The following is a 7,284-nucleotide window of genomic DNA, read 5'->3' on the forward strand; positions in this document are numbered from 1 at the left end:
CTCTTTCCTCACTTCCCTCTCTCTTTCCTCAATTCCCTCTCTTTTTCCTCACTTCCCTCTCTCTCCCCACGCTTCCCTCTCTCTTTCCTCAGTTCCCTCTCTTTTTCCTCACTTCCCTCTCTCTTTCCTCGCTTCCCTCTCTCTCCCCACGCTTCCCTCTCTCTCCCCACCCTTCCCTCTGTCATTTTGAGACGGAGGCAAGGAGAGAGGAAGTAAGAATTCAAGGAAAATACTTTTGAGATTCACCCCCAGTTCATCCTGGTGGATCAGGGTAAGTGGCACCAGCGGTCTTCAGAAGTCAGCACAGTGCACATATTGGGACATACATGCAACATCAGACATCACACAAAGACGACATGCTACATGTATGGTGTACATATTAGGACATACGTGTGTTCTTTCATCTGGAGGACCTCAAATGAGGAGTGATGTTGTTCCAACGCTCGTCACTGTCTGGCATGGTGCTCTTTTGGTCACCTCTCTCTGACTGTCTCTCTGAATGTCTCTCTGACTGTCTCTCTATCTCTCTCACACAAAACACCACAGTAAGACATCACTGCTGCAGGCCTGACACACACACACACACACACACACACACACACACACACACACACACACACACACACACACACACACACACACACACACACACACACACACACACACACAGGCCTAAAAAATGAAAGTGCTTGTTCAGTCAACAGCCCTCCTAGTCTGATACCATAAAATCCTCCATAAATCAAATTCAAAGGAGGCCTTTCTCTCTTCCCTCTCCTGTCTTCTCTCTCTACATCTCATGGTCTTTGTCTCAGTGTGTTGTTAGATGTGTTTTCCATCGTAGGGGGGAGCGATTGAAGTGGTCTCAGAACAAGCGGTACTTTTGTTTTATGTACAAAAAGGTAAGAGCACAGACGGCTCTTTTGAAGGCCTTCGCAAATTTATTGTTGTTTTTCCAAGGGAGACGTTTTTTAAATTACAGCTCGTTGAGATTGGATCTGCTCTGTTGCTGTTCTTGGAGGGGGTTTACATTTTGAGTCTGGACATGAGTGGCTAAGCACTTGGAGAAGGAGAGAGTGTTAGAGCAGGATGGAGTACCGTGCATGCAACCTAATGTAAGGTCAAAACCTCACTTCAACTCTGTCTCTCTCGGTCTCTCTCTCTGTCTCTCTGTCTCTCTCTCTCTCTTTCTCTCTTTCTCTGTCTCTCTGTCTCTCTCTGTCTCACTCTCTCTTCCTCTCCACCCCCTCTCTCTCTCTCTTTCTCAGAGAAAGGTCATTCATGTCAACAGTTCCAGAATAACAAGCCATAGTGTTGCCAGCAAGTCACGTTACACTCTGCTTTTTAAATCTCAACACTTTAACACTTAAAAGTTCAACACTTTTTTAAACACTTTTAAGTATTTTATGACATCAGCTGGCGTGTATTCACAGTTCCTGGTTCTCCATATACAGGACAAGGCCAAGCAGCAGCTGTGTACTGTATGCTACAGGCAGTGTGCCTCCCAGGCCAGCTCCAGTTGTGATGTCTCTGTGATGTGAGAGTGTTGCGCCGTGCTTTCTGAGCCACGTGTGTAATAACCACCCTCTTCTCCTCCAGGCCAACCTGTTTCCAGCAGCTCTGGTTTATTTCCACTCTGATGTCAAGACATGTTGGTAAATCACCTCGCTCTATTCCCTCTTTGTTTTATTCGATTTCCTGCCAAGGAGGGAGACCAAAAGAGGCTTGAATTGCCTCTCCCTTTCTCCCTCCCCATGAGAAAGAAAGTTTGCCTTTAAATCGGCTACTTTGCTGCTCTTCCTATTGACCCTAGCTTAGTTTTCACTACTGCTCCTTTGCGTTGGCTTGAATTGAACGGGGCAGTATAACAGGTGCACTTTCATGTCTGGAGGTGAATGTTAGGAGCTTGTCAATCTGTCCCATCCTACACAGCTCAATTCAAAGTGTGTTTAATGATGCATTTTATGTTTGAAGAGAGATACTATAAAAGAGTACTTATTGTGTAATTTATGGGTTTTACTTTATTTCCCATGCATAAATGAAGGGTTTGGATGACCCTATATCTCCTACATAATATATCAATACTATATCTCTTTCTATATATTCTATAATCTATATCTTCTATAATCTATATCTTCTATCATCTATATCTCCTATAATCTATTTCTCCTATAATCTATATCTTCTATACTCTATATATTCTATTATCTATATATTCTATCATCTATATCTTCAATCATCTATATCTCCTATAATCTATAAATTCTATCATCTATATCTTCAATCATCTATATCTCCTATAATCTATATCTCATAATCTATATCTTCTATCATCTATATCTTCTATAATCTATATATTATATCATCTATATATTCTATCATCTATATCTCCTATAATCTATATCTTCTATAATCTATATATTCTATAATCTATATCTCTTATAATCTACATCTTCTATCATCTATATCTTCTATAATCGATATATTATATCATCTATATATTCTATCATCTATATCTCCATATAATCTATATCTTCTATAATCTATATATTCTATAATCTATATATTCTATAATCTATATCTCCTATAATCTATATATTCTATTATTTATATATTCTATCATCTATATATTCTATCATCTATATCTTCAATCATCTATATCTCCTATAATCTATATATTCTATCATCTATATCTTCTATAATCTATATCTCCTATAATCTATATCTTCTATCATCTATATCTTCTATATCCCCTATAATCTATATCTTCTATCATCTACATCTCCTATAATCTATATAGTCTATACTTTCAATATTTTATATCTTCTATATATAATCTATATATTCTACAATCTATATTTTCTATAATCTATATCTCCTATAATCTACATCTCCTATAATCTCTATCTTCTATAATTTATATATTCTATATCTCCTATAATCTATATCTCCTATATTCTATATCTCCTATAATCTATATATTCTATCATCTATATCTCCTATAATATATATCTCCTATAATCTATATCTCCTATATTCAATACCTCCTATAATCTATCTCCCATATTTAATATCTCCTATAATCTATCTCCTATATTCAATATCTCCTATAATCAATATCTCCTATAATCAATATCTCCTATAATATACATGTCCTATAAATTACACCGAGTGTACAAACATTAGGAACACCTTCCTAATATTGAGTTGCACCCCCTTTCCCCTCAAAATAGCCTCAATTCATTGGGGCATGGACTCTACAAGGTGCCGAAAGCGTTCCACAAGGATGCTGGCCCAGGTTGACTCCAATGCTTCCCACAGTTGTGTGAAGTTGGCTGGATGTCCTTTGGGTGGTGGACAATTCTTGATATACACAGGAAACTGTTGAGCGTGAAAAACCCAGCAGCTTTGCAGTTCTTGACCTGTGCGCCTAGCCCCTACCACCATACCCCGCTCAATGGCACTTAAATCTTTGGTCTTGCCCATTCACCCTCTGAATGGCACACATACACAATCCATGTCTCAAGGCTTAAACGTCCTTCTTTAACCTGTCTCCTCCCCTTCATCTACACTGATTGACGTGGATTTAACAAGTGACATCAATAAGGGATCATAGCTTTCACCTGGTCAGTCTATGTCATGGAAAGAGCAGGTGTTCCTAATGTTTTGAACACTCATTGTATGTCTCCTATAATCTCTATCTCCTATCTCCCAGTGATATACCATGATTATGCTCCCGAGTGGCGCAGCGGCCTAAGGCACTGCATCTCAGTGCAAGATGCATCACTACAGTACCTGGTTCGATTCGCCGGGTTTGGCAGGGGTAGGTCGTCATTGTAAATAAGAATTTGTTCTTAACTGACTTGCCTATTTAAATAAAGGTGAAATAATATATATATATGTTTTAATTATACTGTAGCAGTACAACTATGTGGTTAGGTTCTGGAAAGCGTATTAGGCACACAGGTATGTCACATCTGGCTGTTGTCATTCATGTGATGTGTTTCTGTTTCACCCAGCCTGGTACCTCAAATGGTGTCTGTTGGACTCCAGGGTCTCTGTCCTACAGGCAAAAGAGGCCATCATTGGGTGGGTCAATCAACCAATCAATCAAAATGATTTATAAAGCCATGTTTGCATCAGCAGTTGTCACAGGTGTGCTTTTACAGTACATGTCATCCTGGGTCCCTCCCCCCAAACACACACCTCTACCAATTGTCCCACGTCACCCCACTCCTTCACACCCTCCACTGGGTCTCAGTTGAAGCTCGCATCCAGTTCAAGACCCTGGTGCTTGTCTATGGAGCAGCAAGGGGAACCGCCTCTCCCTACCTTCAGTCTATGGTCAAACCCTACACCCCAACCCGAGCACTTTGTTCTGCCACCTCTGGCCCTTCCACCCAGTGCTTCATTTGAACAGGATCCGTCACCTCTCAGTTCTGGACTGTTTCGTTCTGGAACCCGTTTTCCAGGATCCAGTACCTCTCGTGGCATGAACAATAATTGTCACTATTTGCAATTTAAAAATGATAATAAAAGCAATTTTCTATGTGAAAATCTGCCTGACATTGTAAGATTTGATAAGTGTTGTGCCGGCCCGGCTTTAGGGTTTGTGTAACATTGTAGCCTATAGACTATAGAACAATGCGTGGCCATTGCTGTGGTGAGAGAGAGAAGCGCGCCTGTATCTCTCACAGAACTAGAATGAGATTCACCTTCTATGATCTCTCTCCCTCTCCCTGCTCTGATAGACATGAGCCTGCAACTCTCATCTCTCCAGCGTTGCACTTCGTCATTCATTTCCTTAAAGAATCATAGCCACGGGAAAGGTGCCGCAGCACCCCTGATAAATTGAAATACATTTTCCAAAGTTACAGAATTACTGCTGTCTGTTCAGAAATACATGCTCTCATTCTGAATAGTACACCAGGTGTAGGACTATAAATGAGTCACAGAGGATAAATAGCTTATTTAAAAAATGCCTGGCTGTGGATTGTGTGTAGCCCAGTCAAAAGGCATGCCTACAGTCATGAACCGCTGAAAATCTGTCAGTGAAGAGCATGCAGCCAAAACAGGCCTTTCACAATATTTCAAATACAATCACGTGAAAACGCAGTTTGGAAAGAAAATGGATCCTGATGATAAGAGAAGAAGAATCTGTCTGTAGGCTATCAAGATATCAACTTCCAAATAGGACTATTGAGCAAACAGCTTTGTTTGACAAAGTTAAACAAGAGAGATAATCTTTTGGCATGAGCACATCGGCCATCCCCGGTGAGTGAGCTGCTGCATTATTGGGTGAGGAAGTGAAACGGAAAGCTTTTTTAAAACTATAATTTCCTCCACACACCCAGGACTAGGCTGTTGATGGATTCAAGACAAGGTCGTTTTTTTTTTATCTCAGATTCTCAGTTTGTCAGTGTCAATGTAGACTGACTGTCATTTCGATCATTTGTGAAGTATTAAAAAAGATTCTGCTAAAGTCTCCAGTCATCTAAAATGATGTAGAATCACATGAAATGCATTTATAAAAGGCAAACATTTTCCTGGACCCTAGACTACAAAAAAGGATCCCCATGTGTGCAACTTCTGCAAGTGCCTCTACTGCTCTATGCTACTTAAGCAAAAGCAATGATAATTCATGCAATTAATTATTAAAAAGGGGATTTTTTTTATTCATGCGTTCTGGTAACTCAGAGCCCCCCAGGTCACTCCCCTCTCCTGCTAACCTGTTGTTCAGGTACCTCCCAATTTACAAATTAAGCACTGCTTCCACCCCAATGAGGGGCCAGCTCCCACTCATTCCAGTCAAAGCTCTTCTCTGTCCTGGCACCCCAATGGTAGAACAAACAACCTCCTGAAAGAGCCCCTGCCCATCTTCCAAATACATCTGAAGATCTCTCTTTAAAGTGTAGCTTGGTTAAACCCGTAGCAACCAGTGGCCATGCAAAAGCTTTATAAAAGCATTACAAACCCAATATTCAGCTGTGCATAGTGCTAAACGGGCCAATTACAACCATATCTTCTAGTGCTAGAGAGTGTGGTGGCGATAACTCCAGGCCGGGATGATACAGTGTTTCCCCTAGGTACAGATCTAGGATCAGCTTCCCCTCCCCTAATCCTAACCATTAGTGGGAGAAATGCAAAACTGACCCAAGGTCAGCGTTTAGGGGCAACTTCACCATTACTCCCGAGTGGCGCAGCGGCCGTGATTGGGAGTCCCATAGGGCGGCACGCAGTTGGACCAGCATCGTCCGGGTTTGGCCCGGGGTAGACCGTCATTGTAAATAAGAATTTGTTCTTAACTGACTTGCCTAGTTAAATAAAGGTTAAATAAAAATAAAGAAATAAATACACATGGTGATACATACAGGTGGTGATCGTGCAGTGTGTTCATGCATTAAAGGCAGACGTAGATGCAGAAAGTAAACAACATAGAGGGTCAATTTCTGCAACAACTGAGAGCGTTGAAGCTTAAGGCTCAACTTCTCCACTGTTTTGGTGCCCTGGCTACCACGCTGTGAACAGGGTGAGGCGAACCCGTGTACATGCGCAGATACAGTGTGTGACTGTGCTAGAGCGAAGTCTTGCGTCTCGCTCATCTCAATATCTGCAGTGCTACTCGCATCAACGTCATTTCGCTGAGACTACCTTTAACGCAAACATCCACAATATGAATTGCTCTCAGGCATCTGCAATGTTTACCCTGAAAACCTGAACCCTGATATACCCTTGTCAGGCATCCTGGTCTCAGAGCATTTCGTATCATCATTATTATTATTAATTGTATACTATTTTACATCTAGTCTATGAGACAAGGCTGAGTCAGGGGGGAAACCTTGATTTGAAGAAAAAGCCTGAAAGCATGGCATGACATTTTCCAATACTGATAGACATCTGTCAGTCAGCTTCAAGCTATGTCCTTTTGCCTCTGAAATGAAAAGAGTGAGATATGACTGTTGTTTTGAACCATTCTTCTGGACACTGTAGCTTGTTAGGGTGAAAGTCTGACTTATCAGAAAGTCTGACTTCACTCAGACGCTCATGTCAAATGGTAAAATGTCCTAAATATAAAAAGGAGCCGGGTTGTTTTGCATATCCTTTTCTTCAAAGCACCGTGTCTGTGCTGACATGCAAATCATCACCCAATGCTGAGACATTAGTTTCTGTCAGGATATGTTACGTATATGGGAAAGAACCTGACCACATCTACACAAACATCAAGTGAGGTCCTAACTTTTTTAGCAGTCCTATATCTGCATATCTGATAGTATGGATGTATTCAGG

Source organism: Salmo salar, chromosome ssa03, assembly GCF_905237065.1.
Source record: "Salmo salar chromosome ssa03, Ssal_v3.1, whole genome shotgun sequence".
Lineage (NCBI taxonomy): Eukaryota > Metazoa > Chordata > Actinopteri > Salmoniformes > Salmonidae > Salmo > Salmo salar.